Raw genomic sequence first — 25,308 nt, 5'->3', positions numbered from 1 at the left:
CTCTCTCTCGCTACTTCATTTCACACCTCTCTCTCGCTACTTCATTTCACACCTCTCTCAAATTCAAGCTGCTTTATTGGCATGAAAAAGATTGTCAATATTGCCAAAGCAACAATGTATACAATATACATTGTAATACAATTATAAACAATAACAAATAATAATATAAAATGGCAGTAAATAATAATACAAAAATAATAACAATAAAATGGTAACAGTCAATAGTAGAATGTAATGTAATAAATATAAAAATATAAATATGGAAAATTAAACTACAACTAACTTATAACTAAATAACGGTCATCTTCACCATTACATCAGTACTACAACTACTATCATCATTACCACTACTACTACCACCATCACTAAACTGCTATCATTACCATTATCACCCATACCACTACTATTTGGAATGATAAACAACAATAATAATAGTAATAATAAGTAAGTTACTGCTTACTATGCAGATGTTATTATTCAGTGTCCCTCAGGCTATGGCAGGCAAATACATATTTGGCTGCAAGAGGAGCCATTGCTCCTTCGCCCATGAGTATTTTTACTTTTTCCTCTGGGTTTAATAAGTTCAAATTGTGAATAAATGTAGTCATTTCTGTGAATAATGAATCTCTTTGTGAGGAATATTTATCACAGTAAAGGAGAAAGTGCATCTCTGTCTCTACCTCCCCTGTTGTGCAGTGACCACATACACGCTCCTCTTTGGGTAGCCATGTCTTTTTATGTCTGCCAGTTTCTATTGACTGGTTCATGATTTTGTTTATTTGAATTCTTTCTTTTGAAGCAGTGCTGGTGTCAGCTTGGTTGGTGAGGTCCAACACCAGCTGACTGAGAGGGCTCGTTTCTGGGCTCAGCTCTTGGGTTTGAAGTGCTTTAAATTGCAGACTTCAATTTGGACTTTGGACCAAAATTTTAATGATCTTTTCCCAATTCTGCCCTACATGCATTAGTTGGTGTATTTCTCTGGACTTTTAAATTCCAGTTTATTGAGTGGCCCCCAAACCTCACTTCCGTAAAGAGCTATTGGTAGGATTACACTGTCAAATATTTTGGTCCAAATTCTAATTGGGATGTTGATTTTGAATAATTTCATTTTTATTGCATACAATGCTCTGCGGGCTTTTTCTTTGAGTGCATTCACTGCCATATTAAAGTTTCCCGATGCAGATATGGTCAGACCAAGGTAGGTGTAATTTTTTGTGTGTTCAATTATGGTGTTGTTCAGGGTGAATTTATATTTGTGTTTCTGACATATTTTTTGGGGGGAAAATCATGATTTTCGTTGTTTGGAAATTTACTGCCAGGGCCCAATTATGGCAATATTGCTCTAGAATATTAATGTTCTGTTGAAGATCTTCTTTGGTTGGTGATAGAAGTACCAAGTCATCAGCATATAGCAGGAATTTCACCTCTGTGTCAAATTTTGTGAGTCCTGGGGCTGGAGAATGGTCCAACATGTCTGCTAATTCATTGATATAAATGTTGAAAAGATTTAGACTTAAACTGCAGCCTTGTCTCACACCTCGACGTTGTGAAAAGAATTCTGTTCTTTGGTTTTTATTGCACACTTGTTTTCTGTGTACATACATTTTATTAAGTCATACACCTTACCACCAAGCCCACTTTGGAGAATTTTGTAGAATAGCCCTTCGTGCCAAATAGAATCAAATGCTTTTTTAAAGTCAATAAAGCAAGCAAAGATTTTGCCATCTTTTTGTTGGCGGACGTGTTTATTAATTAGTGTGTGTAAGGTGTATATATGGTCAGTAGTGCGATGGTTAGGGAGAAAGCCAATTTGACATTTACTTATTACATTTTTTTTTCTTGAAGAAAGGTTTGAATTCTTGAATTCAAAATGCTACAGAAAACCTTTCCCAAGTTACTGTTTACGCAAATTCCCCTGTAATTATTGGGGTCTGATTTGTCTCCACTTTTGTGGATATGGATGAGCCCCTGGTTCCAGACATCAGGGAAGTAGCCAGAAGTTAAAACCATGTTGAACAATATAAGCACAGCATTTTGCAACTCAGGTGTGTTGTTTTTCAGCATTTACTTTCTGATGTTGTCTAGACCACAAGCCTTCTTTGATTTAATATATTTGAGCTTTTCATTTAGTTCTTGTTGGGTTATTGGGTAATCTAATGGATTTTGGTTGTTTTTATTGACTGATTCAAGGATGTTCAATTTTTCTTTAATTTCTAATTGATTCTGTTGTAAGTCTTTTTGTGGGATGTTTTTGTATAGATTATCAAAATAAGTTTTCCAAATTCCAACATTTTGTATGGCTAATTCTTGTGGCTTTGTTGTGCTTAAATTGTTCCACATGTCCCAGAACTGATTTTGGTCAATTGCGTTTTCAATTTCATCAAGTGTCTTGTTGGTATAATTCAATTTCTTGCGTTTCAGTGTTTGTTTATATTGTTTCAGAGTTTCAAAGTATTCATATCGTAGCTCTGGGTTGTTTTGCAGCTTATGTTTTTCATTTGACATTTGTCTTAGGTGTTTTCTAATTGTTTTACATTCATTATCAAACCATTTGTCAGAAACATTTAGTTTTTTGTTTCTGATGTTGCATTTCTTTGGCTTTCTCAAATTTGCTTTCGATGCTGCTTTTTGGAATATGCAACTGATGTTTTGAGTAGCCGAATTAACACCATCTTTATTTTTTTGGTATTGTGAGTTATTGAAAAACTCTATAGAGTTCATCATTTCATTTGAGTTCAATGTTTCTCTCTGCACTGTTTGGAGCCCATCTGTACGATTGGTTTATGTTGTAGAGTTTATTGGGCTGTTTTTTTGAATGAGTATTGCCGGTTAATTTATTCAGAAACACGTTGATCTGACAATGGTGTCTGTGGTCTGACAGTGAATGCACTAATGGAGGAGGGGTCAATGTCAGTGAGCAGTAAGTAAACTGACCTAAAGAGTCCCCTCTGATTCTTCCATTAAGCATGTACAGGCCTAAGGCTCGACAGAGATGCACTAACTCCTTCCCATTTTTGTTCAGCATTTGGTCAGGACTGTTTCTATTATTTATAATAGGGCTACTGTACAAGGAGGGGTGTCCAAATATTTGACATTTACATTTTAGTCATTTAGCAGACACTCTTATCCAGAGCGACTTACAGTAGTGAATGCATACATCTCATACATTTTTTTTGTGCTGGCCCCCCGTGGGAATCGAACCCACAACCCTGGCGTTGCACACACCATGCTGGCATTGCAAACACCATGCTCTACCAACTGAGCCACAGGGAAGCTGTGGCTCAGTTGGTACCAGTGTTCTGGTTACCTCCCGCATCAGTGTAGTCAGGCTCAGAACCTGTTCTTGCATTGAAATCTCCACAAAGAAGCACTTTACCCTCTGCCTGAAATGTAATGATTTCTGTATGGAGATTGTCAAAAAACTGATCATCATAATATGATGAATCTGAAGGAGGAGCATAAGCTGCACATATGTATACATCATTGTCACAATAGATTGTACCTTTGTTAAGTTTTAGCCCAATATGACTGGTACCTTTTTACATTTCATTCAGTGCTAAGTCCTGCTTATGCCAAATGATGATTCCACCTGAGTCTCGGCCCCGTTTAACATTTTTATGTTTGATTGATGGTAGTAAACTTTCTCTATAGCCTGAGGGACATTATATATACACATACATACATTAACATTTTTTTTTTTACATTTTAGTCATTTAGCAGACGCTCTTATCCAGAGCGACTTACAGTAGTGAATGCATACATTTCATACAATTTCCTACATTTTTTTTTTTTTTTTTTTTTTTCTGTGCTGGCCCCCCGTGGGAATCGAACCCACAACCCTGGCGTTGCAATCACCATGCTCTACCAACTGAGCTACAGGGAAGGCTGCATACATACATACATACATACACACACACAATGACATATAATTATTATTATAATACCGGTGCCAATAAAATTAATAGGTGTAAACAAATTAATAAGAATGGAATAAGATTGCACAAAAAATAAGTACAATGCAATCTGCAACCCTTTGTGTGTGTGTGCGTGTGTGAATTAAAGGGTCTGTCTTAGCTCAGTGGTCTGCATATTAGTTGCAGTAGTTGGCGCACCTCTCCTATCTCTGATTGTTCTAGGTGTCTTTTGCCAGAGGTTACCTCAGCATATGTAGGCTGATGATCTGAATGATACATGGTGTGGACTGCATCATGTGGTGTACTTCTCTGAAGGACAGTGTTCTGTCCCAACCTGGAGTAGTGGTCAGAGCTGTGTTGTGATGGGCCTGGTCTAGTAGAGCTGTGATGTGATGGGCCAGGTCCAGTAGAGCTGTGTTGTGATGGGCCTGGTCCAGTAGAGCTGTGTTGTGATGGGCCTGGTCCAGTAGAGCTGTGTTGTGATGGGCCTGGTCCAGTAGAGCTGTGTTGTGATGGGCCTGGTCCAGTAGAGCTGTGTTGTGATGGGCCTGGTCCAGTAGAGCTGTGTTGTGATGGGCCTGGTCCAGTAGAGCTGTGTTGTGATGGGCCTGGTCCAGTAGAGCTGTGTTGTGATGGGCCTGGTCCAGTAGAGCTGTGTTGTGATGGGCCTGGTCCAGTAGAGCTGTGTTGTGATGGGCCTGGTCCAGTAGAGCTGTGTTGTGATGGGCCTGGTCCAGTAGAGCTGTGTTGTGATGGGCCTGGTCCAGTAGAGCTGTGTTGTGATGGGCCTGGTCCAGTAGAGCTGTGTTGTGATGGGCCTGGTCCAGTAGAGCTGTGTTGTGATGGGCCTGGTCCAGTAGAGCTGTGTTGTGATGGGCCTGGTCTAGTAGAGCTGTGTTGTGATGGGCCTGGTCCAGTAGAGCTGTGTTGTGATGGGCCTGGTCTAGTAGAGCTGTGTTGTGATGGGCCGGGTCTAGTAGAGCTGTGTTGTGATGGGTCTGGTCTAGTAGAGCTGTGGTGTGATGGGACGGGTCTAGTAGAGCTGTGTTGTGATGGGACGGGTCTAGTAGAGCTGTGGTGTGATGGGCCTGGTCTAGTAGAGCTGTGGTGTGATGGGCCTGGTCTAGTAGAGCTGTGTTGTGATGGGCCAGGTCTAGTAGAGCTGTGTTGTGATGGGCCTGGTCTAGTAGAGCTGTGTTGTGATGGGCCTGGTCTAGTAGAGCTGTGGTGTGATGGGATGGGTCTAGTAGAGCTGTGTTGTGATGGGATGGGTCTAGTAGAGCTGTGGTGTGATGGGCCTGGTCTAGTAGAGCTGTGGTGTGATGGGACGGGTCTAGTAGAGCTGTGTTGTGATGGGATGGGTCTAGTCGTGCTGTCCTGAGGCGGGTCTGGTCTGGTAAATCTGTGTTGTGATGGGCCTGGTCTAGTAGAGCTGTGATGGGCCTGGTCTAGTAGAGCTGTGTTGTGATGGGTCTGGTCTAGTAGAGCTGTGTTGTGATGGGCCTGGTCTAGTAGAGCTGTGTTGTGATGGGCCTGGTCTAGTAGAGCTGTGTTGTGATGGGCCTGGTCTAGTAGAGCTGTGTTGTGATGGGCCTAGTCTAGTAGAGCTGTGTTGTGATGGGCCGGGTCTAGTAGAGCTGTGTTGTGATGGGCCTAGTCTAGTAGAGCTGTGTTGTGATGGGCCTAGTCTAGTAGAGCTGTGTTGTGATGGACCTGGTCTAGTAGAGCTGTGCTGTAATAAGCCGTGTCTGGCTCTTTTCTCCTGGGGATGGTGGAGGTACTGTTGTTTCAGAAGGTGAGGCGGGGGACTTCTGTTGCTGGGGTGATGGGTGTGTGGGTCCCTGCCAAATGTTGCATCTTTTAGGTCCTTGGCAAAGGTTCTGATACTGTCCTGATCCAGCTGTCCCCCTCCAGCTGATCTGGGCTGGAGCAGACTGGTAGGCTGGTGCAGTGTCATCAGGCTGTGTGGTGGAGGCCATGCTGGTCTCAGGTTCTGCTTGTGTTATGCCAAGCTGGTCGACATGTTCTCTAGAGGCAGAGGACATAATGACTCACTGCTGGTTGAGGGTGTCAATGTACCCCTCTCTTTGTTCTAGCTCCTTTCCTGTTGTGCTCAGATGGTCTCTGAGGTCATCATTTGTCTGACTCAGTTTGTCCATTCTGCTTTCGAATTTAGCAATATATGCTCTGCTCTCCTCCCTGAACTGTTTCATCTCTTCTTTTAGTTTTTGGACAGTGTCCTCCTCTTGAAGCTTGTTCTCTCTGAGTTCTATGACCTCTGCTTCGACTACAGAGAGGGTGTTGTGGAAACGTTGCATAGCAGGTGTTCTTGGTGTTGTAGGCATGTCCTTGGCTCTGTCTGCTGCAGGTGAGGTAGGAAGAGGGACACTGAGGGCTTCTTGCTGGGGCCTGCTTTTCTCCATCTCCCTCCTTGACTTTTTCCTCAGTTTCTGAGATGATTTCAGCTTCTGCTTTTAGGGTAGCAAATCTATTCTCAAAAGCCTGGAGGCTTGAATCATTGCCTTGTATCAATGCAGTTCCATTATTAAATAATTTTACTGTTTGATACGTGTTGCTCTGGTCAGCTTCTTCAAAAATGCTGATCTGACATCCTTGGCTGATGCCTCTCTTTTTTGAGAAAGGGAAATGGTTGCAAATAACCCTTTTCCATATGTGCCATCGTTTAGTATTAAACATTACATTTGCTCTTGTTTTTCAACTGTCAAGATCTGCAAACAGGCATTTATGGTTCTGTCCCATCAACAAACCTTTGAAACTTTTCTTAGCTTTCTCTGTTTGGATGTCACTTCACACACCTCTCTCTCTGTTTGGATGTCACGTCACACATCTCTCTCTCTCTCTGTGTTTGGATGTCACGTCACACACTCTCTCTCTCTCTCTCTCTCTCTCTGTTTGGATGTCACGTCACACACATCTCTCTCTCTCTCTCTCTCTGTTTGGATGTCACGTCACACACATCTCTCTCTCTCTCTCTCTCTGTTTGGATGTCACGTCACACATCTCTCTCTCTCTGTTTGGATGTCACGTCACACATCTCTCTCTCTCTCTCTCATCTCTCTCTCTCTCTCTCTCTCTCTCTCTCTCTCTCTCTCTCTCCTCTCTCTCTCTCTCTCTCTCTCTCTCTCTCTCTCTCTCTCTCTCTCTCCTCTCTCTCTCTCTCTCTCTCTCTCTCTCTCTCTCTCTCTCTCTCTCTCTCTCTCTCTCTCTCTCTCTCTCTCTCTCTCTCTCTCTCTCTCTCTCTCTCCTCTCTCTCTCTCTCTCTCCACACCCCTCTACTTCACACCTCTCTCCCTCTTTCTCTCTATCACACTTCACACCCCCGCTCTCTACTTCACACCCCTCTCTCTCCCTCTATCCTTCACGTCACACCCCCCTCTCTCTCTACTTCACACCCCTCTCTCTCACACACTTCACACCCCTCTCTCTCTACTTCACACCTCTCTCTCTCTACTTCACTCTGCTCTCTCTCTACTTCACTCTGCTCTCTCACTCACACTTCACACCTCTCGCTCTCTCTCACACTTCACACTGCTCTCTCACTCACACTTCTCTCACACTGCTCTCTCTCTCTCACACTTCACACCTCTCTCTCGCTCTCCCACTTGCAAATCCCTCCCACTCATCCTGTCCTCGTCTCTCTCCACAATCTCATATAGAAACTCTCCCTCCAGCCTCCATTTCTCTGTTTTGACCCTGGCCTATTTCATAGTGAAAATAACGATAATACATTTAAAATGTGAGTTTTTCTCCAACTGAAATTGCTTTACATTCAATAGGATACTAGACATCTCACCCCAGGTCCTTCAGTAGGGTACTATAACACATCACATTCCCAGGCTTTTCAATTGGCACCCCCTACAGAGACAGTAGGGAGTGGATATGAATGTGTGGCTGTGTGTGTGCTAAGCTCTGCCCTCTGTCTCCAGCCCGTTAAGTGTGTGTGTAGGCGTCCAGGGAGGCAGGAGGACAGTTTCTTCCTCTTCCCCTCTCAGGCCTTCACATGTCAGAGCTTCTCTTTGTGTGGCCCTACCAGCCTCCAGAAGCAGAGAAGACAAGCTGCAATTAGCATGGGCAGGTCTACAGCTGCCTTCATGGCTACATGCATTACAGGAGAGGCCTGTCTCGGTCTGCCTGCTGAAATCATAAGACACATTACAAGCAGGCAGGAGACAACAGGACTAATCAGGGCCAAGCAGGACCATCATGCAATAGGGAAGGCTGACAAACAGACGCACTCCAAACAAGTCTGATGGTCTCCAGAGAAGTACAGTATGTGTTATCCAGGGCTGGCTGACAGACAGGAAACAGGTCTACTGCGCTCAAGATATGTGTGTGTTATCCAGGGTTGGCTGGCTGACAGAGACAGGAAACAAGTCTACTGTTATCCAGAGATGTTTGTGTTATCCAGGGCTGGCTGCTTCAGATGTGTGTAATACTACAATCCACAGCAATCAATGACAGTTGAAAAGGAATATAGTATGTTTTGCTCTATACGTTGCTGTATAAAAAAAGTAAAATAATAAACACATTTCTAGTCTAGCAATGGAACACTTCTGAACCAAATCTGAATAATGCACAGCATCTGCAGTGGAGGCTTAGAATAACGACCCCACTAGGTCTTGGTTGGGAGGGACCATTTTGTATAGAAATGGTGACCTATATAATAAATAGGATTGTTTCGTCAGACAATATCTGTGGTGTGTACTGTGTAGAAGACAATACTACAGCCAGGCAATATACAAGCATTTTGCTAAACCCACAATAGCATCTGCTAAATGTGTATGTGACCAATAAAATTTGATAAAAGACCTCTTCATTCAAATCGTCAGAGGGCAAGGGTTGTTACAACACTGCTAAGCATAGAGAGCTAAATAGGCTTCTGACATGGAGTTAGTGGGGCTCACTTCCCTTAATGTAGATCCAAAAACCTGGATACACTACATTTAAAAGTAAGTGATAATAAATGGTGGCAATTACTCACAGGGCCTTTAACTAACTGCATGTCAAATCAAATGTTATTAGTCACATGTGCCAAATACAACAGGTAGACCTTACAGTGAAATGCTTACCTACGAGCCCCTAATCAACAATGTAGTTAAAAAAAAGGATAAGAATAAGAGGTAAAAGTAATTAAAAATATCAGCAGTAAAATAACAATAGAAAGACTATATACAGGGGGTACCAATAAGGAGTCAATGTGCAGGGGCACCGGTTAGTTGAGGTAGTAAGTACAGTTGAAGTCAGAAGTTTACATACACTTAGGTTGGAGTCATTAAAACTCGTTTTTAAACCACTCCACAAATTTCTTGTTAACAAACTATAGTTTTGGCAAGTCGATTAGGACATCTACTCTGTACATGACACAAGTCATTTTTCCAACAATTGTTTACAGACAGATTATTTCACTCTATCACAATTCCAGTGGGTCAGAAGTTTACATACACTAAGTTGACTGTGCCTTTAACCTGTTATGGCTAGGGGGCAGTATTTTCACGGCCGGATAAAAAACGTACCCGATTTAATCTGATTATTACTCCTGCCCAGAAACTAGAATATGCATATAATTATTAGCTTTGGATGGAAAACACTCCAAAGTTTCTAAAACTGTTTGAATGGTGTCTGAGTATAACAGAACTCATTTGGCAGGCCAAAACCTGAGAAGATTCCTTACAGGAAGTACCCTGTCTGACAATTTCTTGGCCTTCTTGATTATCTCTATCCATTACAGGGGATCTCTGCTGTTACGTGACACTTCCTACAGCTCCCATTGGCTCTCAGAAGGTGGCAAAAAGCTGAATCGTGGCTTTGCAGGCTCTGGCTGAAAAAAAGTAGCGCGTTTGGATAGTGGCTGGTCACAGTACTGTGAGACTCAGGCGCGTGCCCGCGTCGACCCCATGCTTTGTTTTCTTTTGTCTGTTTACCTAAACGCAGATTCCCGGTCGGAATATTATCGCTTTTTTACGAGAAAAATGGCATAAAAATTTATTTTAAACAGCGGTTGACATGCTTCGAAGTACGGTAATGGAATATTTAGAAATCTTTTGTCACGAAATGCGCCATGCTCGTGACCCTTATTTACACTTCGGATAGTGTCTTGAACGCACAAACAAAACGCCGCTATTTGGATATAACAATGGATTATTTTGAACCAAACCAACATTTGTTATTGAAGTAGCAGTCCTGGGAGTGCATTCTGACGAAGAACACCAAAGGTAATCAAACTTTTGTAATAGTAAATCTGACTTTGGTCAGGGCTAAACTTGGTGGGTGTCTAAATAGCTAGCCTGTGATGGCCGGGCTATCTACTGAGAATATTGCAAAATGTGCTTTCACCGAAAAGCTATTTTAAAATCGGACACCTCGATTGCACAAAGGAGTTCTGTATCTATAATTCTTCAAATAATTGTTATGTTTTTTGTGAACGTTTATCGTGAGTAATTTAGTAAATTCCCCGGAAGTTTGCGGGGGGTATGCTAGTTCTGAACGTCACATGCTAATGTAAAAAGCTGGTTTTTGATATAAATATGAACTTGATTGAACAAAACATGCATGTATTGTATAACATAATGTCCTAGGTGTGTCATCTGATGAAGATCATCAAAGGTTAGTGCTGCATTTAGCTGTGGTGTTGTTTTTTTGTGACATTATATGCTAGCTTGAATAATGGGTGAATGATTATTTCTGGCTGGGTACTCCGCTGACATAATCTAATGTTTTGCTTTCGCTGTAAAGCCTTTTTGAAATCGGACAGTGTGGTTAGATAAAGGAGAGTCTTGTCTTTAAAATGCTGTGAAATAGTCATATGTTTGAAAAATGGACGTTTTTGTATTTTTGAGGAATTTGTCATTCGCGCCACGCCTATCATTGGATATTGGAGCAGGTGTTCCGCTAGCGGAACGTCTAGATGTAAGAGGTTAAAAATACATTTTAGAGAATTTGGCAGTACATCCAACTGACCTCACAACTGCAGACCTCATGTAACAAAATAGAATAGAACAATATAGAATAGAACAAAATTGAGTCATAAAATAGAATCTGAAATGAAGGGCTTTGTCAGAGCTTTGGATTTAATACATTTCTGATCCAATAATAAACAATAAAAAATACAAAATCACCCGCGTGCCACATCTCAGTCTGACTGTCCCTAGATGACTGGGCGTGTGTGTCATTATTTATCCTTAAATATGAGAGTGGAGCTCAGGATAGATGAATGAGGTCACAAACACCATAGTAGCTATGCTACATTACTGGAATCAGCCCTCGTTGTCAAAACTGACTGACTTGATAGGGGACTCTGGGAAGGGACAGTGTGTATACTGTACTAGCTGCAAGGGAAATTATGTGTTACAAAGCCAACACAGCCATCTGAAGTTACGGTTTAATAAATGATGCTAGGGATTACTGCTCTCTCTATTTATAGTTTCCTCCTCATGCTCTTGATTATTTTCTTCCCTTTCTCCGCTCTGTGTTATTATAAAGCTTAATGTGTTCCACTGGCTGCCATGGTAACAGCAGCATTGCAATCAGCCTCTCCATAGGATGGAAGGTGAAGCCCTGCAGAAACAGGGGGGTTGAGAGCGAGCAAGTGAAGGAGCGCAAAAGGGGGGAGAGACAATGAGAGTGATAATGAGAGAGACAGGGACAGAGATATTCTTTACATTCTCTGTTTACACTGACTGGTTGTCCTTTGTTTCAGGGGATTCATGGGTCATTATTTTTACAGTCTGTTGGGTGAAGCCCAATCAATATTGCATCTTTCAGTGCATTCACAGAGAGAAAGAGAGGAAAGGAAGAGAGAAAGCCATGAGGAGGAGAGTAGAGGAAGAGAAGATGGCGAAAGAGAGGAAGACCGATCCAGTGAGACAGCTCGATCACACCCCCCCAGACTCACACGTCCCAGTAGACCTCTCGCTCGCCACTGATCCCCAGAACGTTTACACAGCATCTCGCTTCTCTCATGTTTCACAAGTTTTCAGACGAAGACAAATCAGAGGAGACTTGCATTTGGTGGCTCTCTCTCACAGGAGATCTTAAAGGCTGAATGTGACTGTTCTTCTAGCTACCTGGTTGTGCCTCAGGCTACCACCCACCTAGATGAGCCACCTCTAGCTACAAGTTTAACAAGTGTGCCCTCAGAAAAGGTGGTACACTGAAGTGTCCACTATAAGAACAAGTTGTTTGGAGCGAGATAATCAATCTGCTACTCCTGTTCTTTATCCCACAATATCCAGAAGGCAACATTAGTAATAAAACTTCATAACTAGTTAATTGTCAGGTTGTAACCTGGTCCTGGTAGAAAAGACATCAGATAACAACTAGATAAAGACGTATTTTTCGCCTGGGACAGACCAGATGCCATATCTTGGTTGTTATCTGTCAATCATCCCATGTAGCATTATATTTCCTTCCTTGTGAACACTGGTGATCAGGTTCAAGAGGCCCTTATCATCAAACCATAAAGTCTTTCTTCTTAGAGACGTCAGAAGTTAACAATGATTAACTCTGGGGTTCAAAGTGTGTTCTAACCCATAAAAACAAACTGTCAAAAACATGACAAATGAAGCAGAAAGAGTGTGTGTGGATGCAGAGTGCCCTCGTGATCACCAAACAAGAGATCCATTGTGCTCCTTTCCAGAGGGTCAATCACAACGCTGCATCCATGGTCATTCTAACTCATTAGCATATTTCCAGAGGGCTTTAGAGCCAGTCTGGCGCCGCTCCATAACATAACTATTTGTTTTCTTTCAAATACTTTAGCTGCGTTTCATTGAGCGATTTGATCAACGATGTGGCAAAGGTTGACATGGCACAAGCGTAATGAGATAGTTAAACTATTGCGCTAACGGTTAGTGGAGATGACAGACAAAACTCATATTACACTCAATGCAATTGCAAGCTGCAGTATCAGCTCTCTCGTTTATTTAAAATGTTATGGTGCATTTACTCATAGCGTGTGCGATTGCGAGAGGAAAATGCCACCCTGAGAACTTTATGGAGTAAAAAGGGGGTCAACAACCACAATGGCGAGAGTGAGCTGAATCTGAGACTTGGAGAAGAGATGACAGAGAGAAGAGGAGACTTGGAGAGTCGGAGTCCCCAGGATGTGACAACAGTAGGTGGGCAGCCTGTGCCAGTAGCAACAACCAACCATCACACATCAATATTTTAGCCCACAGCCTCTTGCAAGAGTGTGTACAAGACAAGGCTGTCCCCTCTCGCCACATTCCTCCGTCCCTTGTCTAAACAGACATGTAAACAGCGCTGTGCTGTGCCGTGGGTCACATCTCTTCTCTCTGTCTGGCCTGCACGTGCTTCTCTCTCCTGCTGGACAGGGCCACTCACACACACACACACACACACACACGAGAGAGAGACATGGCCCGCAGGCAGTGTCTGACAACAGCGCTGGGCTGACAGAGGGACAGTGGCACAGAGACAAAAGATCAGAACACACACACACCCTCTTCTCTCATCCTGATGGTATAACTACACTGTAGACACACACACACACCAATATCACCCCACTCACCCTCTTACATCGACTATATTGTTGTTCTGTTTTTGTCAGAGATTCAAGAGGGATCTTCAGGTCACTCAATGCAAGCCCTTATTAATAAAAGCCTAATTAATAGTACCAATTGAAATCCAATTGAACCCATCATTGTGCCTGAGACTCACTTAACAGACCCTACCTTAGGCAATCTATGAAATGAGCTCTTTAGAATATATTATTGCTGCCTAGTAAACATAAACAATGTCTGTCAGACGAACTGTTCAGGAGAGTTAGAGAACAGGTTACAAATGATCTAATGAGATCAACACTGGATTCTCCATCATTATACATTATCCTAGGTCCCAAACGGCACAGTACTTCCTATATAGTGCACTACCTTTGATCAGAGCCATATGGGCCCTAGACAAAAGTAGTGGACTACATTAGGAATAGCGTGCCATTTGATATGCATGGTCTTGTCTGAACATTCAGAATTATAAAAGGACTAGTCCTATTGATCTTTGGATGATGGCTTAGTACTTACTGAATAACTAAAAAAAAGCCTCTCATCCTGACGGAAATCAAGATGGCGCTGAAGAACATGGCTGATGTTTTACATTCTCCCAACCAATTGTGCACATTTTTTTTTTTTGCGTTTTGTGTAACTAATTGTTTTACTTATTGTGGAACACAAAATGTTGCTGCTATCGTCTCATGACCGAAAATAACTTCTGGACATCAGAAAAGCGATTACTCACCGTGGACTGGAAGAAACTTTCACCTTTAACGAGTTTGACGAGAAGGATATCCTGCTTTCACTGGAACAGGCCCAGATCCACGCCTTTTGCGTGAAGAAAAGACGCCGGAAAGGGGATGCAGATCGGGCATCCTTCTGAGAATCCGGAGGCGAGCGAGTAAACTCCCAATGCCTTCCATTCTCCTTGCTAACATGCAATCATTACAAAATAAAATAAATGACCAACTATTAACATTATCCTACCATCGGGACATTAACCTGTTATGGATAGGGGGCAGTATTTTCACGGCCGGATAAAAAACGTACCCGATTTAACCTCTTGTCGTTCGCCTAGGATAGGGGGCGCTACAGCGATTTTTGAAAATAATTCGTCCCCATTTTAAATGGCCTCCTACTCAAACTCAGAAGCTAGGATATGCATATAATTAATACTTGTGGATGGAAAACACCCTAAAGTTTCTAAAACTGTTTGAATGGTGTCTGTGAGTATAACAGAACTCATATGGCAGTCAAAACCCCGAGACCGATCGTAACAGGAAGTGGAATTCTGAATTGCGGACTCAACTTCATCTCGTTGCTTATAAATCACACAGTGAGCAATGGTTCATTGAGCACTTCCTATTGCTTCCACTAGATGTCCCCAGTCTTTACAAAGTGGTTTGAGTCTCCTACTGTGAAAACTGACTGAATGACACGCTGTGGAACGTGGTCACATGGAGAGGGCCATCACCATTATGAAGCCGGCGCCCCTGGCTACCCTCCCCTTTCGAAACGTTTTGAAAGACAATGCAATCTTCCCCCTTGAATCTTATTGGAGCTCTGGTTGAAAAAGGCCCTAAAGATTTATGTTATACAACGTTTGACATGTTTGAACGAACCTAAATGAAAAAAAGAGGTGTCCCGCGCACGTCGGAACTTTTGGTGCAGCCTTCAGAACGCGCTAACAAGAACAAGCAATTGGAACATAAAGGATGAATTTTTTCGAACGAAAATACATTTGTTGTGGACCTGGGATTCCTAGAAGTGCTTTCTGATGAAGATAATCAAAGGTGAGGGATTATTGACAATAGCATACAAGACTAGATTTGATATGCAATTGTTCCAAGATGGCGCTGACCTGTAACGCTAGCCTATTTTTCTGAGTATCGCATCCCCTTTTATCGCAAAGTGTGATTACCCAGTAAAGTTATTTTTAAATCTGGCATTACAGGTGGTTTCAAGAGATATTCATCTATAAATCTTAGAATGACAATATTACATTTTAAAAATGTTTTCGAATAGTAATTTAGTAAATTGTAGCGGTTTCACCGGATGCATTTGAGGGAAAATAGTTAGTCAACGTTACGCGCCGATGTAAAATGCTGTTTTTATATATAAATATGAACTTTATCGAACAAAAGAATGCATGTATTGTGTAACATGATGTCCTAGGAGTGTCATCCGATGAAGTTTGCCAAAGTTAGTGCTGCATTTAGCTGTTTTTTGGTTATTTGTGATGCATGTGGTTGGTCGGAAAATGGCTATGTGGCTACTTTTACGATATACTCCTCTAACATAATCTAATGTTTTGCTTTTGCTGAAATCGGACAACGTGGTTCGATTCAGGAGAGGTGTATCTATAAAACGATATAACATAGTCCTATATTTGAAAAAAAAAATATTACATTTTGTTATGCTAATTGGGTTAGGATTTTTCGCTGGATGTCGAGCCCAACCAGGGGTTAATCTGTTTATTACTCCTGCCCAGAAACTAGAATATGCATATAATTGTTTGATTTGGATAGAAAACACCCATAACCTGTTGGGGATAGGGGGCAGTATTTGCACGGCTGGATAAAAAAACGTACCCGATTTAATCTGGTTACTACACCTGCCCAGTAACTAGAATATGCATATAATTATTGGCTTTGGATAGAAAACACCCTAAAGTTTCTAAAACTGTTTGAATGGTGTCTGTGAGTATAACAGAACTCCTATGGCAGGCCAAAACCTGAGAAGATTTCAAGCAGGAAGTGGCCTGTCTGAGAAGTAGTGTTTCATCTTGGCTCTTTTTATTGAAGACTCAGGATCTGTGCAATAACGTGAAACTTCCTACGTCTTCCATAGGGTCTCAGAGCCCGGGAAAACGTTGAACGATATCGAGGCAGGCTCTGGCTGAAACACTTTATCGCTTTTGGCAAGTGGCCACTCAGAGTACTATGGGCTTAGGCGCGTGCCCGCTTCGACCGAATGGTTTCTTTTCCTTTGTCTGTTTATCTAAACGCAGATTCCCGGTCGGAATATTATCGCTTTTTTATGAGAAAAATGGCATAAAAATTGATTTTAAATAGGATAGTGTCTAGAACGCACGAACAAAACGCCGCTGTTTGGATATAACGATGGATTATTTTGGACCAAACCAACATTTGTTATTGAAGTAGAAGTCCTGGGAGTGCATTCTGACGAAGACAACAAAGGTAAGAACATTTTTCTTATAGTAAATCTGACTTTGATGAGTGCTAAACCTGCTGGGTGTCTAAATAGCTAGCCCTGTGATGCCGGGCTATCTACTGAGAATATTGCAAAATGTGCTTTCACCGAAAAGCTATTTTAAAAATCGGACATATCGAGTGCATAGAGGAGTTCTGTATCTATAATTCTTAAAATAATTGTTGTGCTTTTTGTGAACGTTTATCATGAGTAATTTAGTAAATTCCCCGGCAGTGTTCGGTGGGAATGCTAGTCACATGCTAGTCACATGCTAATGTAAAAAGCTGGTTTTTGATATAAATATGAACTTGATTGAACAAAACATGCATGTATTGTATAACATAATGTCCTAGGGTTGTCATCTGATGAAGATCATCAAAGGTTAGTGCTACATTTAGCTGTGGTTTGGGTTTATGTGACATTATATGCTAGCTTGAAAAATGGGTGTCTGATTATTTCTGGCTGGGTAGTCTGCTGACATAATCTAAGGTTTTGCTTTCGTTGTAAAGCCTTTTTGAAATCGGACAGTGTGGTTAGATTAACGAGAGTCTTATCTTTAAAATGGTGTAAAATAGTCATATTTTTGAAAAATTGAAGTAATAGCATATCTAAGGATTTGAATAACGCGCCACAGGATTCAACTGGCTGTTGAGTAGGTGGGACGCAAGCGTCCCACCTAGCCCATAGAGGTTAAGTTTCTAAAACTGTTTGAATGGTGTCTGTGAGTATAACAGAACTCATATGGCAGGCCAAAACCTGAGAAGATTCCAAAAAGGAAGTGCCCTCTCTGACCATTTCTTGGCCTTCTTTAGCCTCTTTATTGAAAACAGAGGATCTCTGCTGTAACGTGACACTTTCTATGGCTCCCATAGGCTCTCAGAAGGCGCCAGAACGTTGAATGATGACTTTGCAGTCCATGGCTGAAAAACAGTAGCGCATTTGGATAGTGGTCGATCTGAGAACAATGAGACGGGTGGCAGCGTGCACGTGAAGAGTCCATTTTACATTTTCAGTCTTTGAACTAAAACAACAACTCCCGGTCGGAATATTATCGCTATTTTACGAGAAAAATCGAATAAAAATTGATTTTAAACAGCGTTTGACATGCTTCGAAGTACGGTAATGGAATATTTTGAAATGTTTTGTCACGATACGCGCGGGCGCATCACCCTTCGTTACCCTTCGGATAGTGTCTTGAACGCACGAACAAAACGCCGCTATTTGAATATAACTATGGATTATTTGGAACCAAAACAACATTTGTTGTTGAAGTAGAAGTCCTGGGAGTGCATTCTGACGAAGAACAGCAAAGGTAATTCAATTTTTCTTATAGTAAATCTGAGTTTGGTGAGGGCCAAACTTGGTGGGTGTCAAATTAGCTAGCCGTGATGGCCGGGCTATGTACTCAGAATATTGCAAAATGTGCTTTCGCCGAAAAGCTATTTTAAAATCTGACACCGCGATTGCATAAAGGAGTTCTGTATCTATAATTCTTAAAGTAACTGTTATGTATTTTGTGAACGTTAATCGTGAGTAATTTAGTAAATTCACCGGAAGTTTGCGGTGGGTATGCTAGTTCTGAACATCACATGCTAATGTAAAATCTGGTTTTTGATATAAATATGAACTTGATTGAACAAAACATGCATGTATTGTATAACATAATGTCCTAGGAGTGTCATCTGATGAAGATCATCAAAGGTTAGTGCTGCATTTAGCTGTGGTTTTGGTTTTGTGACATATATGCTTGCTTTGAAAATGGCTGTGTGATTATTTTTTGGCAGGGTACTCTCCTGACATAATCTAATGTTTTGCTTTCGCTGTAAAGCCTTTTTGAAATCGGACAGTGTGGTTAGATTAACGAGAGTCTTGTCTTTAAAATGGTGTAAAATAGTCATATGTTTGAGAAATTGAAGTTATAGCATTTGAGGTATTTGTATTTTGCGCCACGCGATTCTACTGGCTGTTGACTAGGTGGGACGCAAACGTCCCACCTTGCCCAGGAAGGTTAAATAAAGGAGAGATAAAAAAATCGAAATAAAAGAATGCACGAGAGCACCAGCTGTTCTGGATGACTGTGTGATAATGCTCTCGGTAGCCGATGTGAACAAAACAGGTCAACATTCACAAAGCCGCTGGTCCAGATGGATTACGAGGACGTCTACTCAAAGCATGCGCGGACCAACTGTCAAGTGTCATCACTGACATTTTCAACCTCTCCCTGACTGAGTCTGTAATACCTACATGTTTCAAGCAGACCACCATAGTCTCTGTGCCAAAGGAAGCGAAGGTAACCTGCCTAAATGATTACCGCCCCATGGCACTCACATCGGTAGCCATGAAGTGCATTGAAAGGCTGGTCATGGCTCACATCAACAGCATCCTCCCGGACAACCTAGACCCACTCCAATTCACATACCACCCAAACAGATCCACAGATGACGCAATCTCAATTGCACTCCACACCGCCCTTTCTAAACCTGGACAAGAGGGACACCTTTGTGAGAATGCTGTTCATCGACTACAGCTCAGCTGTGGCCAAACATGTGGCCAAACACGACTCCAACACCAACACCAAGTTTGCTGACGACACAACAGTGGTAGGCCTGATCACCAACAACGATGAGACGGCCTATAGGGAGGAGGTCAGAGAACTGGCAGTGTGGTGCAAGGACAACAACCTCTCCCTCAATGTGAGCAAGACAAAGGAGATGATCGTGGACTACAGGAAAAGGCGGGCGGAACAGGCCCCTATTAACATCGACGGGGCTGTAGTGGAGCGGGTCGAGAGCTTCAAGTTCCTTGGTGTCCACATCACCAACAAACTATCATGGTCCAAACATACCAAGACAGTCGTGAAGAGGGCACGACAACACCTTTTTCCCCTCAGGAGACTAAAAAGATTTGGCATGTGCCCCCAGATCCTGACTGGTTGCATCACTGCCTGGTATGGCAACTGCTCGGCATCTGACCGTAAGGCGCTACAGAGGGTAGTGCGAACGGCCCAGTACATCACTGGGGCCAAGCTTCCTGCCATCCAGGACCTATACAATAGGCGGTGTCAAAGGAAAGCCCATAAAATTGTCAGAGACTCCTGTCACCCAAGTTATAGACTGTTTTCTCTGCTACCACACGGCAAGCGGTACCGGAGCACCAAGTCTAGGACCAAAAGGCTCCTCAACAGCTTCTACCACCAAGCCATTAGACTGCTGAACAATTCATAAAACTCGCCACCGGACAATTTACATTGACCCCCCCATCTTGTACACTGCTGCTACTCGTGGTTTGTTACCTATGCATAGTCACTTCGCCCCCACCTACATGTACAGATTACCTCAACTAGCCTGTACCGCTGCACACTGACTCGGTACCAGTGCCCCCTGTATATAGCCTCGTTATTGTGTTACCTTTTGTTATTACTTTTTATTTTAGCCTACTTGGTAAATATTTTCTTCTTCTTGAACTGCACTGTTGGTTAAGGGCTTGTAAGTAAGCATTTCACAGTAAAGTCTACCCTTCAGGCGCATGTGGCAAATAAAGTTTGATTTGATAAATACACTGTAAACGCACACACACGGGACGGCTGCAGCAGGGGGATTGACATTGAGCAATCTCAGAGAGACAGGTCAGACTGGAGGCCCTTCATTTGGAATTCCACGTAGGGAGTAATGTGTGTGCGTTTGCGCTGCCTGCTGTAAGTGGAAGCCTATTGAGTTACAGCTGTCTGTGCAGCTGCTGTCTGTGCCCATCAGAGGCTGTTGGCGAGTGCCACACACACGCACGAAAACACACACATACTCATACTTGTGCTGGGGAGTGGACGGACGGACTGACGGGTGAAGTTCAGCCTAACCCAAAGAGCAAAGCAGCCAACTCATCCTCCTCTCCGGAGAGGCAGAGGACTCCTCCCTTACTATAATCACTCTGCCCTCTACAGTGTACCTATCAAATAGAGGATAAATATTTGTCTGCTGTGCTTGTGCTGGTGTGTGTGTGTGTGTGTGTGTAATATATGTGTTTTACTCTCAGTGAAATCACAGATCCCCTGGAGAACCTTGACTGACATGTACCAACGGGTAAAATGAAAACATCCCTTCTGAAACGCCACCCTGCCATAGGTCACAGCAAAGGTCAACAACCTTCCGCTTCAGTCAATCACTGACTGGGTTGCCATTCTTAGGTCACTGGCCTGGTCAATACAATACAATAGTAATAAAATACTAGCATTTATTTCGCTGCTCACACACAGACACACACACACACACACAGTGGTCTAGTAACCAAACTGAGAAGGCTGAAGCCTCACATCAATGTGAAGTGAATTCACTGCACTGTGTTGAACTACATAGTGACATCTGACAAACAACATGTCATCTTGTTACAAGGACACCCCAAAGCCTGTCTATCCCCTCCATCCCTTCATAGGCCTACAGATCATCTTCCTTACAGCAACTGTTCACCACAGTGCAGTAAATTCACTCTGCTGCCAATGACTGGAAAGAATTGCAAAAATCTCTGAAGCTGGAGTCTTATATCTCCCTCTCTAACTTTAAGCATCAGCTGCCAGAGCAGCTTACCGATCACTGTACCTGTACACAGCCAATCTGTAAATAGCACACCCAACTACCTCATCTCCATATTATTACTTACCCTCTTGCCCTTTTGCACCCCAGTATCTCTACTTGCACATCATCATCTATCACTCCAGTATTAATGCTAAATTGTAATTATTTTCACCACTAGGGCATATTTATTGCCTACCTCCCTACATTTGCACACACCGTACATAGATTGTTATATTTATTTTATTTTGTGTTATTGACTGTAGGTTTGTATATGTGTAACTCTGTGTTGTTGTTTATGTCGCACTGCTTTGCTTTATCTTGGCCAGGTCACAGTTGTAAATGAGACCTTGTTGTCAACTGGCATACCTGGTTAAATAAAGGTGAAATAAAAAACTATTGGTCTTCATAACCACCTCATGTCAGACAACAGGAGGAGTATGAGGTAGTGGGATTACACACACACACACACACACACACACACACACACACACACACACACACCACACACACACACACACACACACACACACACACACACACACACACACACACACACACACACACGAGTAAAAGGCAATGAAGCATCTTCCCGGCTGGCCACCATCACATCACACAGCAGCTCACTTAGTGGTGGGGGGGTGAGTGGTTGTGTGTGTGGCCACCATCACATCACACAGCAGCTCACTTAATGGTGGGGGGTGGTGAGTGGTTGTGTGTGTGGCCTCCATCACATTACACAGGAGCTCACGTAGTGATGGAAACATCAGCTTGTTTTTATAAAACCAGCTGACCACCACCGCAATGAGATCAGTTAGAATATGGAGTATAGAACGGTAGTGTTAGCTAAGGTTCTCTCTATCTCTCGCTACAGGACCACCCACCCAGGGCCTAGGCAGAGTGAGAGGGAGCAGCAGTAACCCATAGTCAGTCTCTTTTATAAGGGACACTCACCACTCTCTGTTTTTTCCCCTTTGTTTTGTGTCATATTGTACAACAGCTGATGAAACTAACACTGTTAAAGTGTCAAAACATTTGATCAATGTTATTTTGTGATTGTATTTTCCAACAGCAACTATCTACACAGGACCTTCTAATCAGGAGGTTTGCATTAGCGGGAGTTTTGGCTTTCCATGGTGACATCACCATGCGGTAAACTGGTTAATTGACCAATTTCAGTTTTCCCCTCCCCACTCAGACCACTCCCAGACCGTCCTATTAAAATTAGTATTGCTTGAGAAAGTTGCCAAAAAGCTATTTTTGCCCATTTTAAATGGAAATCTATTACAGTAAAGTAAAGTACTAAATTGTTACCCAGAAATGACTTGATATAAAAAATGGCTGCATTGGTCCTTTAATGGAAGAAGACCTCCAAACGTCTTAAGAGGGCCAGATGGGCAGAAGGCTGATGATACGGAGGAGGAGGAAGAAGAGGGGGAGAGAGAAAGAGAGGAAGGATGAGTTTAAGTGGTTTCGCTGATTACAATAACAGCCTCTGTTCCATTCCCTGGGATACACAGAATATGCTTTATCTTGCATCTGAAATGTCACTTGAGCCTGGAGTGAGTCCTGAGAGGAGTGAGTGAGTGGTGCTGTAACTGGTCAGAGGTCACTAATGAAGTATCACAGTCAGCCACTTCACTGATAAAGAACCAGCCAGAGCCAGTCTGTCATTTCACAACATATGTAGCCTACTGTCCATATCTTTCATTCTATGTATATTATTCCAGGTGACCAGCTGGACGTGGTCAAACTGTTTGCCAGGTGTGAAATAGTGGTTGTTGAAAGGACTACGCCTAAAAAACTAAAAGGAGTGTCACTGTTAGTTATTTCACTTCCTGCACTACAGGAGAGAAGTTGTGTCTGAAAAGCAGTGGCACCATGGGGAGATGGGAGCTCTGTCATTGTCTGACTAACCCACACACCAAACTGACAGCAGACTACACAGACACTGTGATATTGGTCTCCTGGGTCATTGTCCCTTCTAGTTCTAAGATCTGTTCTTTCTTCTATCCATCACAAAAGAGATGATGAAAGCACTCCAGATATGTAAACAGACTCAGAGAAGCACACACATGGCTGGTGGTACCTTAATTGGAGAGGACGGGCTCTTTGTAAAGGCTGGAAGGGAATAAAGGGAATAGTATTGATCATTACATTCCAGTCATTATTGTCATCCTCCCCTCAGCAGCCACCTGTGACACACACAGCAGAGGAAGAGTTCAATAAACTGCTATCTGATCTCATTTCAAGCCAATGGCTTCAGAAAGAGCAGGCTTGTATACAGGCCTCATAAGATTACAGTTTTGATCCAGCTTGCCTTGTCAGATTCAGCTGAGCTGCTCAAATAAGCCATCATGGTGCCCCAGGCTAACTTTTCCTGTGTTTTCTATCTTGACATTTGTGTCTCCAAGGTTGACATGATAAACAAACAAGACAGTCTGAGGCAGGCTAGACTGTAATAATTATGGGTCCCCAGCGCACAAATCACTGCTCATGGCCCCCATGGAGACAGATGTCACAAAATGTTTTACATTCTGTTTTTTCACTCTAAAATCCTGTCAGAGAACCGTGGAGAAGCAGATGAAAACCAGTTTAGAGGGCTGAGGGAGCAAGCATATATGAAAACTACCAACTTGGTCTAAATATGTATAATTCTGTTGGAGAATATCAACAATTGCCGTTATTATACAGCATTATGATGGTCAGTTAGGCAGTGGCGCTTCTAGACCATTTCAACTGGGGGGGCCAAGCTGGGGCCAGCTTTACTGTTAGAGGGGCCAGTTATATTAGACGTTATTGTTGTCATATCATTTTCTTCACTGCATTGCAGGCATTAGCAGGCAAAAGACCATGTTCATAATCATTAGTGTTCCGCGTTACCACTGTCTAATAACGGATGTAAAAAAAGAACGATTGCAAAAATTAGGTATGTAAAAATGATTTCATACTCCACATTTAGGGGGGCCACAAGGGGGTGCAAAATTGTTGTCACAGGGGCTGCCCCCCCCCCCCGCCAGAACCGCCCCTGCAGTTAGGCACAGTACCGTAGTACCCTTTGGCCGGCCACGTTGGGGCAATTACACATTGGAACAAAGCTGAAAGCTTTGCTTCATCAGCCCTAAAGGCAGCACTACGCGTGCTCATCTATAAGTGACAGATCAGTAGGCCACTGTCGTCAAGTAATAAAGAAACATTAAAGAAAGGCCTAACCCTACCTTCACGTTCTCAGTCATTCCATTCTAAATGCTTGTATTGCCATAGAAGGCCCACGTTAGATACCACAGCTGGTCCAACGGTCATATATTATTGCGCATATATTTGACAATTAAGAAAATAATACATTTTGAAGATATTGTAGCTCTGAAATGGCCTACTTCTGATTTCTAGGTAAAAAGCATAACGCTTGCTGTTGACGCACTATTCCATAGCCTATATTGGATTTAGATTTACAAAAAACGTGTGACATTGCAGACTACAACTATTCCTCTCACATCCCATTCAGGTGGTTATGATGTGCAACAATATAACAACAATGTAGCCTATCATTCTCCATCTCCACTGGGCTACTAGTAGCACTCACCTCACCAACTGGATCAGTGCGCGTGCCAAGGAACAGCAGCGAGTCCGAAGTTGTGACTACCCGGCCACCATCCTCCTCTTCGCGGGGAAAAAATGAAATTATGCCGTAGTGTGGTGTTTCCTTTTCTTAAAGTAGAATAAACCGATCAATTACCACCGACATTGGTCCACTTCATGTTATACGCATCAGGTTTTCCGTTCTTCTTGTGCCTCAATGTACGCTCGCAGCGCAATTGAAAAGACCGTACCAATATTTTTTAAAGGGGCGCACAATGGCTACAGGGTTTTCTAAACGTTAACAAATGTGATATCTTTAACCTTTTTTGCCTTACATAAAATATATTCAGTTGAAAATAATGTTTTATTTTGGTTATATGAAGTCATGGCCAATAAAAGCCATAATGATGAGCAAATAACAACCAGCCCCCCAAAATGGTACAGGCGCAGTTTTGTCCAATAGCGGAACTGAGAGAATGTGGATTGTGTTTCGGGATTTATCCGGCGTCCTAA

At 42.6% G+C, this 25,308-nt stretch overlaps 1 protein-coding gene across 2 annotated transcripts in view; it reads right to left on the bottom strand.

The window, feature by feature from the left end:
- The window catches only part of LOC106570259 (cAMP-dependent protein kinase inhibitor alpha), a 32,043-nt gene extending 6,990 nt beyond the window's left edge, over window positions 1–25,053 (bottom strand). Inside the window, exons 1-2 of one of the 2 annotated variants that reach the window (XM_082961204.1) lie at window positions 24,800–25,053; window positions 23,306–23,411 (exon numbers count right to left, since the gene is read on the bottom strand). The gene's annotated coding sequence lies outside the window, so the exon portion shown is untranslated. The remainder of the gene's footprint in view (window positions 1–23,305; window positions 23,412–24,799) is intronic. The other variant, XM_014142374.3, reaches the window with a different exon arrangement.
- Window positions 25,054–25,308: the final 255 nt, after the last annotated feature.

This window comes from Salmo salar, chromosome 14, assembly GCF_965601325.2.
Source record: "Salmo salar chromosome 14, fSalSal1, whole genome shotgun sequence".
In the NCBI taxonomy this organism is placed as follows: Eukaryota; Metazoa; Chordata; class Actinopteri; order Salmoniformes; family Salmonidae; genus Salmo; species Salmo salar.
This window is presented reverse-complemented; position numbering and strand designations above follow the sequence as displayed.